Source organism: Scyliorhinus torazame, chromosome 10 (genome assembly GCF_047496885.1).
Source record: "Scyliorhinus torazame isolate Kashiwa2021f chromosome 10, sScyTor2.1, whole genome shotgun sequence".
Lineage (NCBI taxonomy): Eukaryota > Metazoa > Chordata > Chondrichthyes > Carcharhiniformes > Scyliorhinidae > Scyliorhinus > Scyliorhinus torazame.
The window spans coordinates 13,012,230-13,030,720 of record NC_092716.1 but is presented as its reverse complement, the minus strand read 5'-3'; the positions used below and the strand labels follow the sequence as shown (position 1 = coordinate 13,030,720).

Below are 18,491 nucleotides of genomic sequence, written 5' to 3'. Positions count from 1 at the left end.
CTCTAGTTCTTTTGCCTTATATTGCTGTTCTTCGGGGCAGCACGTGGTTAGCACTGCTGCCTCATGGCGCCGAGGTCCCAGGTTTGATCCCGGCTCTGGGTCATTGTCAGTGTGGAGTTTGCACATTCTCCCCGTGTTTACGTGGGTTTCGCCTCCACAACCCAAAAATGTGCAGGCTAGGTGGATTGACCACGCTAAATTGCCTCTTAATTGGAAAAAATGAATTGGGTACTCTCAATTTCTTTTTTTTAAAGTTGGTGTCCTTTTGAAATGGGGAATAGCTTCTCCTTACCTACTCTGCCCTACCCTTAACAACAATTAAAATCATGTGGATGCTGTGAATCTGAAACAAAAACAGAAAGAGCTGGAGAAATTCAGCAGGTCTGGAAACATCAGTGGAGTGAGAAACTGGGGTGACGTTTCAATTCTTTCGGAAGAAGAGTCATATTGGACTCAAAATGTTCAGAGAATCCCTACAGTGCATCGTAGGCCCATCGTGTCTGCACCAACCCTCTGAAAGATCACCCAACCTGTTATCCCACCTAACTTATACATCTTTGGACACCGAGAGGAAACTTAGCATGGCCAATCCACTTTTGTGAGGCCCACGAAGAATCCAGCACGAGTTTGTAGAGTCAAACAGAAAGTAACTTTATTTTCAACAATATTTACACAGCACCACTCATTCACTGTTGGTTCTCTCTCTTGCCGGTACCACACTGGCCAGCTCTATTTATACAGGCAAAAGGTTAACGATTACCCCCCCCACACTCATTGGGGGAGCTCATATTCCCCCAAAATCATGGGGTAACCAATTGACCCCAGCCAATAAGCTCCAGGCAGGTTATAACAGCTGCATATTAACTGTTTTTCTTTCCACAGCTGCTGCAGACTCGCTGAGCTTTCCCATCACTTTCTGCTTTTATTCCTGTCTGGATATTTCATGATTCTGAACACTTTTATTAAATATCCTCTCCCAGCTTCTCTTCTCCATAGAGAACAAATCCAGCTTCACTAAATACATTTCAGTCTCCTCTCCCCAGCATACTCCGAGCAAACGTTCAAGCGATCAAAAACAAGCTCGACGAGCTTAAAGCTAGACTTGCCGCTCAGAGGGAAGCAAGAGATTGCTGTGTGCTCTGTTTCACGGAGACATGGCTCACCCCCGCCTCACCGGACTGTGCCATACAACCTGACGGTTTCTCAATACACCGGATGGACTGCATGGCAAAGCATAGGGTGGAAGGGTTTGCCTCCTTATCAATTGCTCCTAGTGGCGGATGTGGTGACCCTGCTGAACTACTGCTCCCCGTCACTGGAATACCTGACCATGAAGTGCCACCCATACTACCTTTCACGGGAGTTCACTTTTGCCATCATCACGGCGGTTTACATCCCACCTCAGACAGAAGTGAAGAAGGCGCTTGGCGAATTGTACACTGCTATAAAAATACTGGAAACGCAATATCCGGAGGCCTTGTTCATCATGGCCAGGAAATTCAACCAGGCTAACCTCAAGTGTGTCCTGACAAAATTCCACCGACACACCTCCTGTTCCACCAGGAGTCCTAACGTCCTCGACCCCTGCTGCGCAACCATCAAGGACGCCTACCGTTCGGTCCCCGACAACATTTCAGAAAATCAGACCGTAAGATGGTGCTCCTTTCCCAGCACACAAGCAGAAACTTAAGCGGGAGGATCCGGTCAAGAAGGTTGTGCGATACTGGTCCGGGGCAACGGAAGAGCTCCTACTTGACTGCTTGGAGTCAGTGGACTGGTCCAAAGTCAAGAACCCGGCGGCAACCTAGACGTGTATACCACCACAGTCACGGACTTCTCAGTAAGTGTGTCGAGGACTATATGCCAAATAAGGTAGTACATACGTTCCCCAACTGGAAACCATGGTTTAACTGGGAGATCCACTCCCTACTGAAGTCCAGGTCTGAGGCATTCAAGACAGGTGACTCTGACCTAGACAAGAAATCCAGGTACTACCTTCACAAAACTATCAGGGACGCCGAGGGACAACACCAGACTAAGCTGGAGTCACAGAAATGGCAACCCGGACTCTCATCGGTTGTAATAAGGCTTTAAAAATATAATGGGCTACAAAGCAAAGACGAGGAGAATCTCCAGCAAAAGAGCACCCTTCCCCAATGAACTCAATGCATCTATGCACTTTTTGAACAGGAAGCCAACAAACCGATGTCACCCACCCCAATAGTCTCGGACACACCCATACCCACACAGTCACAGTCTTAGAAGTTAGATTGGCCTTCTCGAAAGTGAATCTATGGAAAGCAATGGGTCCTGACGGAGTCCCTGTTCATGCACTCTGATCCTGCATGGACCAACTGATGGGTGTGTTCACAGATATCATTAACCTCTTCCTACTCCGCTCCAAGGTTCCCACCTGCTTCAGCAAGACCACCATCATACCGATGCCATAGAAGAACCAGGCAAAGTTCCTCCACGACTACCGACCGGTGGCCTTGAGATCTATCATTATGAAGTACTTCGAGAGGTTGATCATGAGACGCATCAACTCGATCCTTCCAGATTGCCTTGATCCACTGCAATTCGCGTACTGCCACAACCGCCCCACAGCAGACGCCATCTCCCTGGCCCTACACTCATACCTAGAACACCTCAGCAACAAGGACTCCTACGTCAAACTCCTATTCATTGACTACAGCTTCGCCTTCACACCATAATCCCAGCCAAGCTCATATCGAAACTCCAAAATCTAGGACTCGGCTCCTCCCTCTGCAACTGGATCCTCAACGTTCTGACCCACAGACCACAATCTGTAAGGATAAACACTGAAAACACCTGCACGACAACCCTCAGTACCGGGGTCCTGCAAGGCTGCATACTTAGCCCCCTACTATACTCCTGATACACATGTGACTGTTTGGCAAAATTCGGCTTAAACTCTATCGACACGTTTGCTGGTGACACGACCGTGATGGGTCCGATCTCAAATAATGACGAGTCAGAGCACAGGAGGGAGATAGAGAACCGAGTGGCATGGTGCAATTACAACAATCTCTCCCTCAATGTCAGCAAAACTAAGGAGCTGGTCATCGACTTCAGGAAGTGAAGTGTTGGCCACACCCCAGTCGGTATCAATGGTGCAGAGGTGGAGATGAAATTAAATTAAATTAAAATCGCTTATTGTCACAAGTAGGCTTCAAATGAAGTTACTGTGAAAAGCCCCTAGTCGCCACATTCTAGCGCCTGTTCGGGGAGGCTGGTATGGGAATTGAACCGTGCTGCTGGTCTGCTTTCAAAGCCAGCGATTTAGCCCTGTGCTAAACCAGCCCCGGATGGCTGACAGCTTCAAATTCCTAGGAGTGCAGATTACCAACAATCAGTTCTGGTCCACCCACGTCGACACTATGACCAAGAAAGCACAACAGCACCTATACTTCCTCAGGAAATTAAGGAAATTCGGCATGTCCACAATGACGGCACAAAGTGCGGCATAATAGCACAGTGGTTAGCACAGTTGCTTCACAGCGCCAGGGTCCTAGGTTCGATTTCTGGCTTGGGTCACTGTCTGTGTGGAGTCTGCATGTTCTCCCCGTGTCTGTGTGGGTTTCCTCCGGGTGCTCCGGTTTCCCCCCACAGTCCCGAAAGACATGCTGTTAGGTAATTTGGACATTCTGAATTCTCCCTCCGTGTACCCGAACAGGCACCGGAGTGTGGCGACTAGGGGCTTTTCAGAGTAACTCATTGTACTGTTAATGCAAGCCTACATGTACAATTATTATTATTTTATTATTATGACTCTTACTAATTTCTATAGATGTCCTATAGAAAGCATTTTATCTGGCTCCATCACATGGCAACTGCTCGGCCCAAGACCCTAAGAAACTACAAAGGGTTGTGAGTACAGCCCAGTCTACCATGCAAGCCCACCTCCTATCCATTGACTCTATCTACACCTCCCGCTGCCTTGGGAAAGTGGACATCCTATGCAAAGACCCCTCCCTCCTGGGTTATTCTCTCTTCCATCGAGCAGATGACACAAAAGTTTGAGAACATGCACCAATAGATTCAAAAATAGCTTCTTCCCCACTGCTACCAGAATCCTGAATGGCCCTCTTGGGGTCTGAACTGATCTGAAAGTAAAGTAATCTTTATTCTCACAAGTAGGCATACATTAACACTACAGTGAAGTTACTGTGAAAAGCCCCTAGTCACCATATTCCGGCGCCTGTTCGGGTACACAGAGTGAGAATTCAGAATGTCCAATTCACCTAACAGCACGTCTTTCGGGACTTGTGGGAGGAAACTGGAGCACTCGGTGGAAACCCACGCAGACACAGGGAGAACGTGCAGACTCCGCACTGACAGTGACCTAAGTCGGTAATCGAACCTGGAGCTGTGAAGCAACAGTGCTACCCACTGTGCTATCGTGCTGCCCACATTCTGTGGGCTTATGGACTGAACTGATTTTTTAATAATAGCTAATTGTCACAAGTAGGCTTCAATGAAGTTACTGTAAAAAGCCCCGAGTCGCCACATTCCAGCGCCTGTTCGGGGAGGCAGGTACAGGAATTGAACCTACGCTGCTGGCCTTGTTCTGCATTACAATCAAGCTGTTTAGCCCACTGTGCTAAACCAGCCCCTACGCACCTTCTCTACAGTTTAGCATAATATATCGTATATTTCATCCGCTGTCTATGTTTATGTATTTTCATCATGCATCCTCATATATTTATCATATGTTCTATGTTTTCATGTATGGATCGATCTGCCTGGATTGTATGCAGAACAATACTTTTTACTGTACCTCGGTACACGTGATAATAAATCTAACCTCTGCACTGAAGGAAGGACGTAATGTTTTCACTCCGATTATTTGCCTGTTTGTCTGTATGTCTCAAACCTTAGTGGACGGTTTCAATGAGAACCTTGTGCACAGAAACCGAATTGCCAAAGGAAGCTCGGGTTCGTTCCTGGCAAAGGTGTGGATTCGGATCCAGATTCTAGAATTTTTTTAAGCACCTGTTAACGTTCAGAGAGAGGGCAATTTGATGCTATTTTAAGAATGTTGGTGGTTGTTTTATTTGGAATGCTTTGGATTATCTCTGCCGTTTCAGTGAAATTTGTCTCAGCTGTCAAAACGTGAGCAGAGTTTTCAGCGCAGGTTGTTGGATGTGGATTGGCCTGAGGTCTCCTCAGTGAGACAGAGCTCTTATTAAAACATTTTTTTCTTCAGGTTTGTAGTTACATAGCACCAGCCAAGCAGGGAAAAGCCTCCAGGAAGAGCTGCAAAATTGCTAAACAATGCATTAGCACAGCGCATTGGAAATATGTGACCTACTGTGTGCCCTCTTCACGTGACTATCCATGTATCTGAAGTCTCTCACCCCCAAACTGTTATCACAAATCAATCCTGCACCACCTTCAATTTCTTTCCACTGTTTCTTGAAGTGTGGTGTCCAGAATGGATTCCAATACTTCAGTTGAGGCTAATCCAGTATTTGTAAATGTTCGTAACTTCTGAGGCTCGAGCTGCCCTCTCAGGCGGCAGTAAATATCCCATAGCACTACTTGAAAGAAGAAATATGGAGTTCACCCCTTAGGTGGCATGGTAGCACAGTGGTTAGCCCTTTTGCTTCACAGCGCCAGTGACCCAGGTTTCATTCCCAGCTTGGGTCACTGTCTGTGTGGAGTCTGCACATTCTCCCCGTGTCTGCGTGGGTTTCCTCCGGGTGCTCCGGTTTCCTCCTACAAGGCCCGAAAGACGTGCTGTTAGGTAATTTGGACATTCTGAATTCTCCCTCTGTGTACCCGAACAGGTGCCGGAATGTGACGACTCGGGGATTTTCACAGTAACTTCAATGCAGTGTTAATGTAAGCCTACTTGTGGCACTAATAAAGATTATTACTGAAACCAGCATGTTCCTATCCTCCTGTTGCACCACAGTCTATCGCACTTCCTAACAGCATTGTGGATGTACCTATAGCACATGGCATGCAGCAGTCCAAGGAGGCAACTCAACACCACTTTCTCAAGTGCAATTATGGATGGACAATAAATGCTGGCCAGCGATGCCCATTCCCTGTCAATGAATAGTAAAAATAACCTGGAAATTGATCGGCTGACTATTTATCCCATTACTGTTTGTGGGAACTTGCTGTGCACAAATTAGCTGCGTGTTTTCCCACATCACAACAACGGCGCTACAAAACGACTTGGTAAAGCGATTTGGACGCTGCTGAGGTGGGTAAAGTGGCTATATCATAGAATTTCATAGAATTTTCATAGAATTTACAGTGCAGAAGGAGGCCATTCGGCCCATCGAGTCTGCACCGGCTCTTGGAAAGAGCACCCTACCCAAGGTCAACACCTCCACCCAATCCCCATAAGCCAGTAACCCCACCCAACACAAATGTAATTCCTCCAACTTCCAATGTATAACCAAAAACAAAATCCGCTCCTGCATCTTAATTTGATACGTGGTTTAAAAAAAAGGTAAATTTATATATTTTCTTGAATAGGCCTTTAAGCTGCCAACGGTGACTTTTGAGAAATCTATGAGGCAGTGTGGTGTTCAGTGCAAGGATGAGGAAGGTGCCTGTGTTGATCTAGTGCTGAACACTGTGCTGAAGCATGGCATTTTTTATTGAGTAGGAGGGGAGGCATGGTAGCACAGTAGTTAGCACTGCTGCCTCACAGCTCCAGGGACCCGGGTTCAATTCTAGCCTCAGGTGACTGTCTGTGCGGAGTCTGCACGATCTCCCCGTGTCTGCGTGGGTTTCCTCCGGATGCTCCGGTTTCCTCCCACAGTCCAAGGATGTGCAGGTTAGGTGGATTGGCCATGTTAAATTGCCCTTCGTATCCAAAAAGGATAAAGTGGGGTTACTGGGTTTCGGGTATGGGGTGGAGGCATGGGCGTAAGTAGGGCGCTCTTTCCAAGGGCTGACGCCGACTCGATGGGCTGAATGGCCTTCTTCTGCACAGTAAATTCTATGATTCTATGCATGTCAAAGAAAACAGATTAGAGGGGGAAAACTGGAATTGAAATACTGGACATGACAGCGGGAATGGAGAAAGGGGTTTGAGGGGCTGAATAGCCCATTCCTGTGTGTGTGTGGACGTTGAGTGAGGGTTTGACTGTGGTGCTCACGCCCATGATTGTGTAGGAGGGGGGGGGGGTTAATCAGCAACCCAGCGACCCCAAATACACAATCTCCCTCAATTGCAGGCGTGATGAGAGAACCTGGTTTGCACAGTGAAGCCCCATCTCTGGCCTTTGTGCTTCCCCACCTTGCGACCCTTCATGTCGGGGAGTGAAGGGTCCTTGAACACTTACTGCAAAGTGAAAATGAACAGTTTGGCGAGATCCTGCCGTCACCCAGAGAACTATTCAGTATCAACAGAGGAGGGAAGGGTTACAAAGAGCAGTCTCTGATTCCTGTTGAGGTGTAGACACAGTAAATTGGGTTTCTAATGTGTAGTTTGGTCTGAGAGACTCAATCTGCAGGATTCCTGAGCCTGCTGCGGTATCAGATAAATGATAAATGGGCATTTCCAGTCAAAAACTGATTTACTCGTGAATACTGACAAACCGATAGCAGCAACGAGGCTGAAGTTGCCACCGACTGCTGACATGCCCGTTCCAGGGGAGTTGGCCAGATTTAATTTATCTTTTAGCACCCCCCTGTTCCACTCTAAAGAAATATTTGCTTTTGTCATTTAATGGGGGGGGGGGGTGGAATTAAAGAGATTTACTTTGAGCCTGTTTGGGGAGCGAAACACATTCTCATTTACAAATCCTCATCCTTGAGCTAATTCCTTGTAGTCATTGCTAATTGAAGGGACGGAAGCTTTTTTTCTTTAAATAATAATTTGAGCAGAGAACGACAAATTCCATTTATTTCCTATTAATTGCTGGCTATGTTTCTCAGAAGATTAATTGCCACCGATTATGTCACAGCTCGTACAGAAGAATCTGACTGGCTCCTGCACACTGAAATGTGACTCTATTAACGTGATTGCAATTGTGTGAAAGTCAGAGTGATTATTGATAAAAGCTAGCCACTTATGATTTTTTAATAATGATGTTAATGCTTTGGGGAATGTGCTCCTTAATACCGACATGGTGGGACCCTGGCCAAGAACATGGTTAGATGTCGCCTGAAGTTCTCTTTATTCTTTTCAAACTAGATGCCTCGATCCACAAACTTTCTAAGTGTATCCTTTTCCTGCAATAATTCATCAAGATGTCAAATGTGGTAGTCTAATCAATATTTCAGTCGTCAGGGGCGAGTGAGAACTCTCTTTGTGGTTGAATAGAGGAAGAGGCTGCAGCAGGCAAGCAGTGCTGTGTGGCAGACACCAGCCCATTCTTGGATCTCTATCGGAGATGGCCACAGTTAACCAAAGAACCATATAATCACTCCAGTGCAGAAAGAGGCCATTTGACACCATCAAGTCTCTACCGACACTCTGAAAGAGAACCCCAACTAGGCCCACTCCCCACCCAATCCCCATAACCCCACCTAACCTGCTCAGCTTTGTTTACTAAGGGGCAATTTTGCATGGCCAATCCACCTCACCTGCCTTCATTGTTTACTGAAGGGCAATTTAGCAGTACTTTTGTTTTTCTGCCTCTGCAGATAGTTCAGGCCGTGTCCCATTGGGCACTCCCCCTCCACCAACACCCTGACTCCCTCCCTCCCCATCACCCTACTTTCCCCTCTCTGCCCCCCCCCCCCACCCCTGCCCCCCCGCCCCGCTTCCTTTCCCTACTGTTGGTACAAAGGTAAGTGTATCTGGTCTCTCCAGCGCAAAGTTTAGTGCTTGTACCATTTGTTTTTTGTAGAAATGTGTTGTGAACTGTTTTAATAATCAGAGTATCCACCCCCCCACCCCTCCCCATACATTGGTACTGAGGTGGGTACCCTGTTTCTCCAACACAAAATTAGTGTTTGTACCGTTTGGCCTTGCATATATTTTTTTTACTGTTTTAATAAAAAGATATGGCCAATCCACTTAACCTGCACATCTTTGGACTGTGGGAGGGAACTGGAGCACCTGGAGGAAACCCAGGCAGACACAGAGAGAAATTCCACACAGACACTGACCCAAGACTGGAATTGAACCTGTGTCCCTGGTACTGTGAGGCAGCAGTGCTAACCATTGTGCTACAGTTCCTGTCCAAGATCTTCAAAAGAGGACCTTAATTAGGCAGTTCGTGATGGGACTGCATGTACATCACTGGAGTTTGGATTAAACTGGTTGGCATGGCATATGATGTCCAGTGCAACTCCTTTTATCACACACAAGGTCCTATTGACCCATCATCTCTGTGCTCCACATACCTATATGCCTCCCAAACCAAAAACATTTCAAATTTAGAATTCTCATCCCTGTATACGAATCCCTCCATGACCTCACCTGTCCCGCACTATGGTTAGCATTGCTACCTCACCTGTCCCGCACTATGGTTAGCATTGCTGCCTCACAATGTCAGGCACCTGGGCTTGATTCCAGTCTTGGGTGACAGTCTAGTGTGGAGTTTGCACTTTCTTCCCGTGTCTGCGTGGGTTTCCTCCGGAGCTCCGGCTCCTCGAACAGTCCAAAGATGTGTCGGTTAGGTGTATTAGCCATGATCAATGCACAGGGGTTACAGGGATTGGGTGGGGGGGGAGTGCACCTAGTTAGGGTGCTCTTTCAGAGGGTGGGTACAGACCCAATGGGCCGAATGGCCTCTTTCTGCGCTGTAGGGTTTGTATGCTTTCTCACCCCCTGAGATCTCAGCTTCCTTGTAATTCTGGTCTTTAACGCATGCCCAATTTTCAATGCTCCACCATTGATGGCACTGCATTCAACTGCTGAGGTTTTAATTCCCCCCCCCCCTCCCCCACCCCCCCCCCCCTGTAAGGCTCCACTCCTTTACATTTTTTCTACCTTAAAGGTGCTCCTTGAAAATGATCCCTGACGAACCTTTTCATCACCTCACATATCCTTATGTGGCTCAGTGTCAAATCTTTATGATAATGTTTCTGTGTAGACATTGGACATTTTATTGAGCTGAAGGTGCTGCATAAATGTATGTTGCTGCTATCATTGAATACAGGTCTCCATCACAAAGCTGAGCATGAGGCTCTGTGTTGGAGCAATGGTTTCACACTGGGAGGGTAGGTAAAAGAACACATATATCTACGGCTTCATGCCCACCTTGGTTTGCTTGAAGAGAGGCAAGGAGCTGTTGCTAAAGTCTCGCCTCTCTGAGTGATGAAATCAATGAGTGAACATTTGTCAGGCGTTAGCAAACTAAATTGCAAAAGCAAATTGGCGGCACAATTTTTGCACATTTTGTCCAACTGTAGGATTGTTTGGGAATAATACAATAGGTTAGTATAGCACCTGGAACAGTGAATGGCAGGTTCTCTGGGGCTCATGGTAATTACCTGCACTTCTTACAGGCAATTTTCTCCCCCCGTTCATGAAATAGCGGTCTGAAGAAATGTCTAATTGGACAAACATAATTGCAACTTCGATACAGAAAATAGGATTCCCTTCTAATGACAGGAAGAAGAGGGCATTTTCTCCAACAATCTCATTTATATTTGACACATCTCACCTATTTTCCATTTCCCACCTTCTTACAATTTATCTCAATTCTTATTTTCTCTTGTAACACATGACGAGAAGTGCGACTATATTAAATCACCCTCCCATTCCGTGAAGTTTGCCAATAAATGTTGTCAAATTACCTTTGTATAGTTGCCTTTACCCCATTCAAACTGTTCCCCTCTGCTTGTTATTTACCCAAAATGTTTTTGCTCCCTCTTCCTTACCTATGTCAAATATCCTTTTTTTTAGAATGTTCTGTGGTACTTGAAAGTTTTTGGCCATAAAGAATTTCCCTGGATCATTTTTTTTGTGATATTTATAATATAATTGAATCGTGAAACCATTTGGGCCACTATGTCAATGCCAGCATGGGAAAAAGCCCTCTTTAGTCCCACTCCCCTTCTTCTCCCCACAATGCTATTTTCCCCGCTTATGAATATGGATACAATTCCCTTTTGAAAGTTCGAATCAACCTACTTCAATCACCCAGAGTATCCCACCGATTGTACAAACTTACTGAGCAAAAAACTTAATCTCACCTGCCCTCTGGTTATTTTGGCAATACCTTAAATTTCCTTAATCTTGAAAATTTCAGTTAAGGCTAAAAAATGTCCAGCTTTTGGAAAAAAGCTTTCCTAACTTCTTAAACCTGCCCTTCTTACTTCTTTGTTGCTCCTCTCTGTACCTTCTCAAGGACAATGGCATAAATGCTATTATGAGGTGACTAAATTATCAAATTAAAAATGGGGGGTTGGGGCGGTGATGAACATCCTCTATGGTTTTTTTTTACATTTAGAGTATCCAATAATTTTTTTTTTCCAATTAAGGGGCAATTTATCATGGCCAATCCACCTACCCTGCACATCTTTGGGTTGTGGGGATGAAACCCACGCAGACACGGGGAAAATGTGCAAACTCCACACGGACAGTGACCCAAGGATTCAAACCTGGGTCCTCAGCACCAAAGGCAGTAATGCTAACCACTGTGCCACGTGCCACCTCTAACATCCTCGATGTTAAACTGACAAAATTCATGGTGCACATGCCCCATGTTAGAAATCTATGGAGTCGAAGCCAGCATCAGAATAAATACACAATCTAAGCTAACAATCTAACACTGTAATGAGGGACTGCGGCATTATCAGAGGTTAGCATCCTTCAGCTAAGGTGCCAAGCTACCATCCTGCATGGTGATTTAAGTGGATGTTAAATATCCAACTATTGTAATAAATGCAGGAAATCCAAGTGACATCCTATTCAACATTCTTGCCTCATCAAAAATACTCAATAATGATTAACTAATCATTGATGTCGTGCAATGTGTTTTACATTACAACATCTTGAGATGATGGAATGCTATTAAATACAAGTATTGTTGCACATGTGCCTTTTTAATTTGACTACATCCCTTACCTTCTTCACTGTATTTTCACAAAATGTAACAGATACAATGGTTGTAATCTGGCTGAAAACGAGTTTTAACTGGTAATTGTAACATTTGTGAGATGGCTCGATACATATTGACCATTTTATCCCCAGTAATCAACCATTAATTATCGGTAGTGGAGATTACATCGCAATTATTAATCCCTCAGTGACGACAACATCGCACAATAGCTGTCGAGAATTGCCACGATGGCTGCAGCCTGTAAAAGCAGTCAGAACATATTCCAATCCCGCACCCCTCCTGATGTCTCAGCAGAGGTTGTAGCAAGTAGCGGACAATGGAAGCAGTTTAAAAGCTACATTCTCATTTTGGGGTTCAGATAAAACTGGGTTAACTGCTTGAACTTTGCTGTTGTGATTTAGTGCCCTCAATTATATCTACTTGCTGTCATACTATTTATAATTCTTCATATTACTTTTACAGGACTGCTGTTGCCCACTGAATATGTACAATAAATGCAATAAATATCAAAGTCGTGTAAGACATAATGTATAATTTATTATGTGTGGGCAAGTTAAAACCTTATTAATTCATACTGTGATCTTTAAATGTACAATGAAGTATAATTTTAAATTAAGTATATGTAAAATGTGTATATCCAGCAACAATAACACAAACAGGAATTTTATAAATATGGAAGGCATAATGTATTGTTATGTACTTAAGAATTAGTATTACATATGCCATGAAGTGTAAGCCATTACATTATTTTTTAGTAAGAACCCCCTTAGTCGAATGACGCAAAAAATACTGAGCACCCTATTTCAGGTAAATTGCCCTTCCTTTAGTCTGTATCTTAACTTTCCTGAAGATTGGGCCAAATGAGACAGAATTTCTCAAATGCAACAAAGAATTAAGGTTTGGGATTTTTTTGGGGGGAGGGGCGGAATCCACAAGTCTGTGTCACTTCCCTGCAACTCTTTATAGTCAGCTCATCCATCACAAGCAGTCAGTATCCAGGCGTGAAATCTCATCACTGGCCGAGACCCCTCAGGATCGCCCTTAACACTGGTCCTTAGCAATTTCCTTCCACCAGTAATATCTGACAAATTTGCATTTTCTCAGAACATCGTGCTCGTGGTTTCCAATGTAGAAAGCACGAGGAACGTTACAGATAAGGATGAAGCCTCTGGGCTAGTAAGACATTTAGGACCGTTAAAATGTCGGTTTCTTGTTGACACAGTTATTTAGGACATATGATAAAGTTATCCCAATTTCCATGGGTGTAGACCTCTCAGTGGATGTGCAACAAGAGGCCAATTTGCGGCAAAATTACACTTGTGGATTGCGTCCTTCCATAAGCCCCCCCCCCCCCCCCCCCCCCAGCTAGATGCAGCGCAAGTCTGGGCTGTACTATTGATGTGAATGGGGCTCGCTGTGGGTAAAGGTCTTCACAAATCTCGCCATTGACTTCGATCCGAGGCTCCCACCTGACGGTGGACCTGGCTGGACGGTATGTGAGGACAGGGTTAGATTCAAGCTTAGATCGTCTCTATTCCAATCCACCACGGCCCCCTCCTAACCCCAGCCACCTCCACCCAGCCCCAACACCCTTGCTGATCAAACAGAGCCTGCCATCAGCCACTGTGTGGGCTCACACCCCAAGGGCGCCCATTCAATTGAAGTCGCCGTGGCTCAACAAAATGGGGCGAGAGAGCAAAGAGGGATGCAAGAATTACAAAGGCCAACTACCTGCCCTTGAAGAAGACCCATACAGACTCGAAACATGGACTGTGTCCCTCTCCACAAGATGCTGCCACTCCTGCTGAATGTTTCCAGCCTCTTGCTTTTAATTCACACCCACAGTAATGGGCTCTCATTTCAATGCACGATACATCTTTATTGCCCTTGCTGTTGACAGAGTGGATGCAGATGTGAAATGGTTTCTAGTCTGTCACATCTATTGAGCCCCCCATGTAAAAAGCTGGTGAATTGCTATATTCAACCCCCCACCCACCCACCCACAACCTACCCACACCTGCCCCATCTTATACACCGACCTGCTTGAGATACTGCTTCAGGATTATTTACTGTCAGCGTTTTCACTGCAATACTTACCCTGCAATTAAAGCAGAATTGAAAAGAAAAAAGGATTAAAACTACATTCTGTGCACACCATTATGTTTGTCCACCGTTCAGTTCTAATGTTTAAATTTTCAGTGGCAAAGCTGATTGTTGGATTCTGAAGCCTTTCATTCGTGACAGCTATACATTGTGTAACTCTCACTGCTACATATTTAATTAAAGTGGGGGTTAATAGATTCAAATGCATTCACTGCTAAATGGGTTTTAACACACTTTATGATTTTTTTTTGAAGGCGGCGTTTTCAGACAGAAGAGAAGTCTGATGTGATCAGATGTTGAAGCTATAGGAATGGGATTGTTTTTTGGTTATACCTGACCTTGTTCAAGTGTGTGTGTGCCACTGTTTTTTTTTGCAGTAATACAGAGGGTGATAGAGCTAATGTGGATACAGTGCATTCACCACATGAAACAATAATCTGTCTGCAATCCCGTTTGTGGCATTTACTCGGGACCCGGGGAATGTGCACAGATTATTCTTGATCCATCATTTCACGTCGCAATATTTAACCGCCTCACGGTTCTCGAACATGAGGCTTAACTGTTTTAGTTTTCGGACGCTTTGCTTCGAGGGGGATAGGAGGTATTTAAACCTGCGATTGCTCTGTGTTTGCACAAGATTTTGCCAGAACTCAACTTTTCCCACCCAAGTGTCCAGTGCATTCGCTGTTAATGAGCAAAACAGCGCTCAGTAACTTTTCCCTGACGTCTCTGAACAATCGCGGTGAATTGCGCTTAGTTCCAGCCACACACGGCCCCTAGTCGTCAGACTGCTTCGGAAACAAGTCTTTCCAATTCACTCATTATTCCCGTTCTGGTGGAGGGCAATCCCTAACTTTGTCCCGGGTCCCAACTGAACCATTTTCGGCCGAAACGACCCGAGGGAAGGTTGCGGTTCTGCAAGTTTTACCACCTCGTCGAACAGCCAAATTGCAAACATTCGCCAAGGAAGTCGGCGGGAATTCAGATGGCGCCGACCTCAGACTGGAGACCAAATGCACCAGGGAGGAGGGCAGATACACACAGGCGTAGTGGTAGTGACGGTGTGAGCCGGTGGCGAGATGGACATTCCCCAGGTCACTGGTCTGTGGATGGCTGGGTGCACACACCAGCATATTCCCGGGCGCCCTGCTCCCGTGTTTTGGGGGATTGAAAGGATCATTGTCTCGGTCACCTCGAAGGGATGTTAGGAAAGTTGCCCACATCAGTTTAAAATGGACAGATTGTCAACTTTACTCTCAATTGAGAACCCGAACGCTCCTACCTGTAAATCTAGGTCGTAAAAGAAGCTTTGGTCCTCGTTATATTTCCAATACATTTGGTGACGCGCTGATGAATTTACACAATAAAAACACTTCTAGTTGTGCTGGGTGTGCGTTTGACCCCTTTGCCTTCTCTTGCCTGGTCTGTGTCTCTGGCAAAGGGGCACATCTCTGAACTGGCTGAAGTTAAAACGCCTGGACCATTTTTCACTTCCATATTAATGTCTCCATTCCTGCGAAATGTCATTAATGGAAGGAGCGCCGCCAGAACTGGGAGAACGAATGAATGAGACCTGGGGGATCATTGGCAACCACTCTCAGCAAGTCGGTGCTTGGTTTTATGGAGGTTCTGAACTATTAGAATATCTAAAAAAAAAAACCGTCTTGGTCATCGGGAACCCAAGTCCTTAAAGAACTGATGCAATGTCCTTCTATAAACAAATTGGCTGGGGAGGGTTGAAGCAGCCTCTTTGAATGATGTATCGGGGGACTAAGTGTGACACCACCACACCCCGGGACGCCACGCCATGTTGTATTTCCAATTCCATAGATATATAATCCCGAGTATATGTGATCATTATATAATATATATCACCAGAACGCCTGTATCTCTTGATGGCGCCATTTGAGTGGCCGACACTTAAACGGTTGGGGTGATTTATACTGAGGTCAGATCAATGGCTCTTAGCTCTCCACAGATCGGGTTTGATGCAAGTTGAGTTGTCTGGAATGGCAGTAACCGGCCAGGTTGTGAACCGGCTGGGGTGTGTGTGTGTGGGGGGCGGGGGGGGGGGGGGGGTTGTCTTGTTGGAGCCCCCTTTACATTCTATGTACCCCAATACGGTCTGACTTAGATCAGAACATACAAATGAGTACTTGCAGAGGGAGATGGAAAGGAGGAAGGGGGTATTTTCTCCATAGAAAGATGAAGCTGGACAGAAGGTGGGTTAAGCAAGAGACCAGAGAGCTCACTGGAGAGAGTGAAAATCATAGTTGAAAGTTGGACTCTTACCCCCAGCTCTCCCCCACATTTAGGCGACAACACTGACGGCAAAGACCCTTCCTTCCGTGATATGTCAAAAAGACAACACCATCACCGGAATCTACATCGGTGAACGGGGAAGACACCAGCATGGATTTTGTAACAGCCTTGGTCCCCCCTGACACACAGACCAGCGGACACGTTCAGTCCCAGGAAGACCTGATGCTACATTGATGGAATTCACTGCTCCAGAGAGAGAGAGTGTGTGTGTGTGTGTGAGGAGGGGGGGAATCAATCATTACAGCTGGGGAGCCTGACTGTAACTTTGAACAGAGCCCCTACCCCATCAGAAAGCCCTTCCGTCAGCCTCTCTCCACCCTCAATCAATCCAGCCTTCACTGGGAGAGCGAATATCATGAAATCACATTCGCAGCACGCAAACTCTACACATACTCCCCCCAAAAACACCCCCCCCCCCCAACCACACAAAACACAAACACAAGACTTTACCTTCTTCGACAGAGGGATCCTTCAGAAAGCCTCTCTCTCCCTCTCTTTTAACGTCTTCAGCAGAATCCGAGCAACCGGGGGGAAATGCGTTGCTGCTCGCGAGGAATGCAGCAGTGACAATCGAAGGTGGTCCGTTCACCTACTTGTTATGGATCAGTGTGGCTTCCATGTGATTCCTCCCAGCACAAATGCCACGTCCAGTTTTTTTTTCTGCTGCCGCTCCTGATTCACACAGAACGCAACCATCTCGTTCCCAAGTGTTCGCCTATGTCTGGGTAGGTGAGACAGACAGAGAGAGATCTTCACAATTCATCCCCCCCCCACCCACCCCTCCACCACCTCTCTCGCAGTCCACTCCCTCCCTCCTTCCCCCCCCCCCCCCCCCCGGCCGCCATCCCCTGGTTTTGCAACAACAACAAAATGCTCAGTGGTTTTCTTTCTGTCTGGCCGAAGGGATCCTGAAAATAACTCCAGTGATAAAAATGTCTGAGCTGCACAGCTGAATCTCCTGAACTGCTGGGAGAGGCTCCATAGCTGGGAGCCTCCCCTGGCAGCTCTTATTGGAGTGTTAGGAGGAAGGTCTGGAGCTCCGTAATTAATGCGAGCTCTTTCGCGAAGTGTGTGTAAGAGGGAGACAGACAGACACACACACACACACACACGCACACACACAGCAGCAGCAACTTTACAACCCAGGCAGCGGACACTATTCTCGACCAGGACAACAATCCGTCATCTGCAACAGCCGACTGCTGACTATTTGCCGCCTTAAACTCACACAGTTCGCTCCTCAGCGAAACAGCTGGGGTTGGTTTTTTTTTACACTCACACTGCGGTCACATTCCATGTTTGATGGAGCAAGTTTTCTCAATGGCAGCCTTTCGATGGACCCTGGACTGACTGGAGTGCAATTAAAGTTAACACGGAGCCCGGCGGCTGGGATATCAGGAGATTTCTGTTATTCGATGTAATTGTCAATGAAATTAATCGTACGGGAAGCAGATACTCCCCCACCCGCCTCCCACACTTCCTCACCAGTGTCAATGGTGAATTCACAATCGCTTAAAGTGAAGGCCATTTCAGGTTAGTAATACAAATCGGGCCTGAGGATTTAAATTCACACCGATTTCTGGAAAAAAATAACATTTGCAGTGTTTTTTTGTCATTGGGAATGCGGATGTGAAGTTGACTGGGGAATAATCTTCGGCGCAGTAAGTCATCATTGATCATTGATGCGTCTCGTCTGTAGGTAGCGTGAGGACCGCTCCTCGGAGCTCACCCACATCCCCACCTGTGGGAAGAAAGGTTCACGTGTGACGCACACCACCCCAGGCACACCTATTTGTCCACACCCACCCACAGGTGTAAAGGCAGCAACTCACAGTCTGCCGCTCCTGTTCTCTCACACTCAACGAGTGTGTCACACAGGGGCTTGACTCACACTCACACTCGTGCACAGACATACACACTTGCGAGGCACAAAAGGGGCAACAAACATACCGACACAGAAATACCTTCACCCAGATGGCCATACAAAGAATGGCACAACATGCCCACCGACAATGGAAACACAGTCATGTTCAGTCACACATACAATGTGCATGTGGA

The 18,491-nt window shown here is 46.2% G+C and overlaps 1 protein-coding gene across 2 annotated transcripts in view; it reads right to left on the bottom strand.

Annotated features, from left to right (window-relative positions):
• cdh8 (cadherin 8) overlaps positions 1-17,182 on the bottom strand; it is a 271,443-nt gene extending 254,261 nt beyond the window's left edge. The window contains exon 1 of one of the 2 annotated variants that reach the window (XM_072517821.1): positions 16,884-17,182. The gene's annotated coding sequence lies outside the window, so the exon portion shown is untranslated. Of the gene's footprint in view, positions 1-15,393; positions 15,518-16,883 lie in introns of those variants that run through there. The other variant, XM_072517822.1, reaches the window with a different exon arrangement.
• Between the last annotated feature and the right edge of the window lie 1,309 nt (positions 17,183-18,491).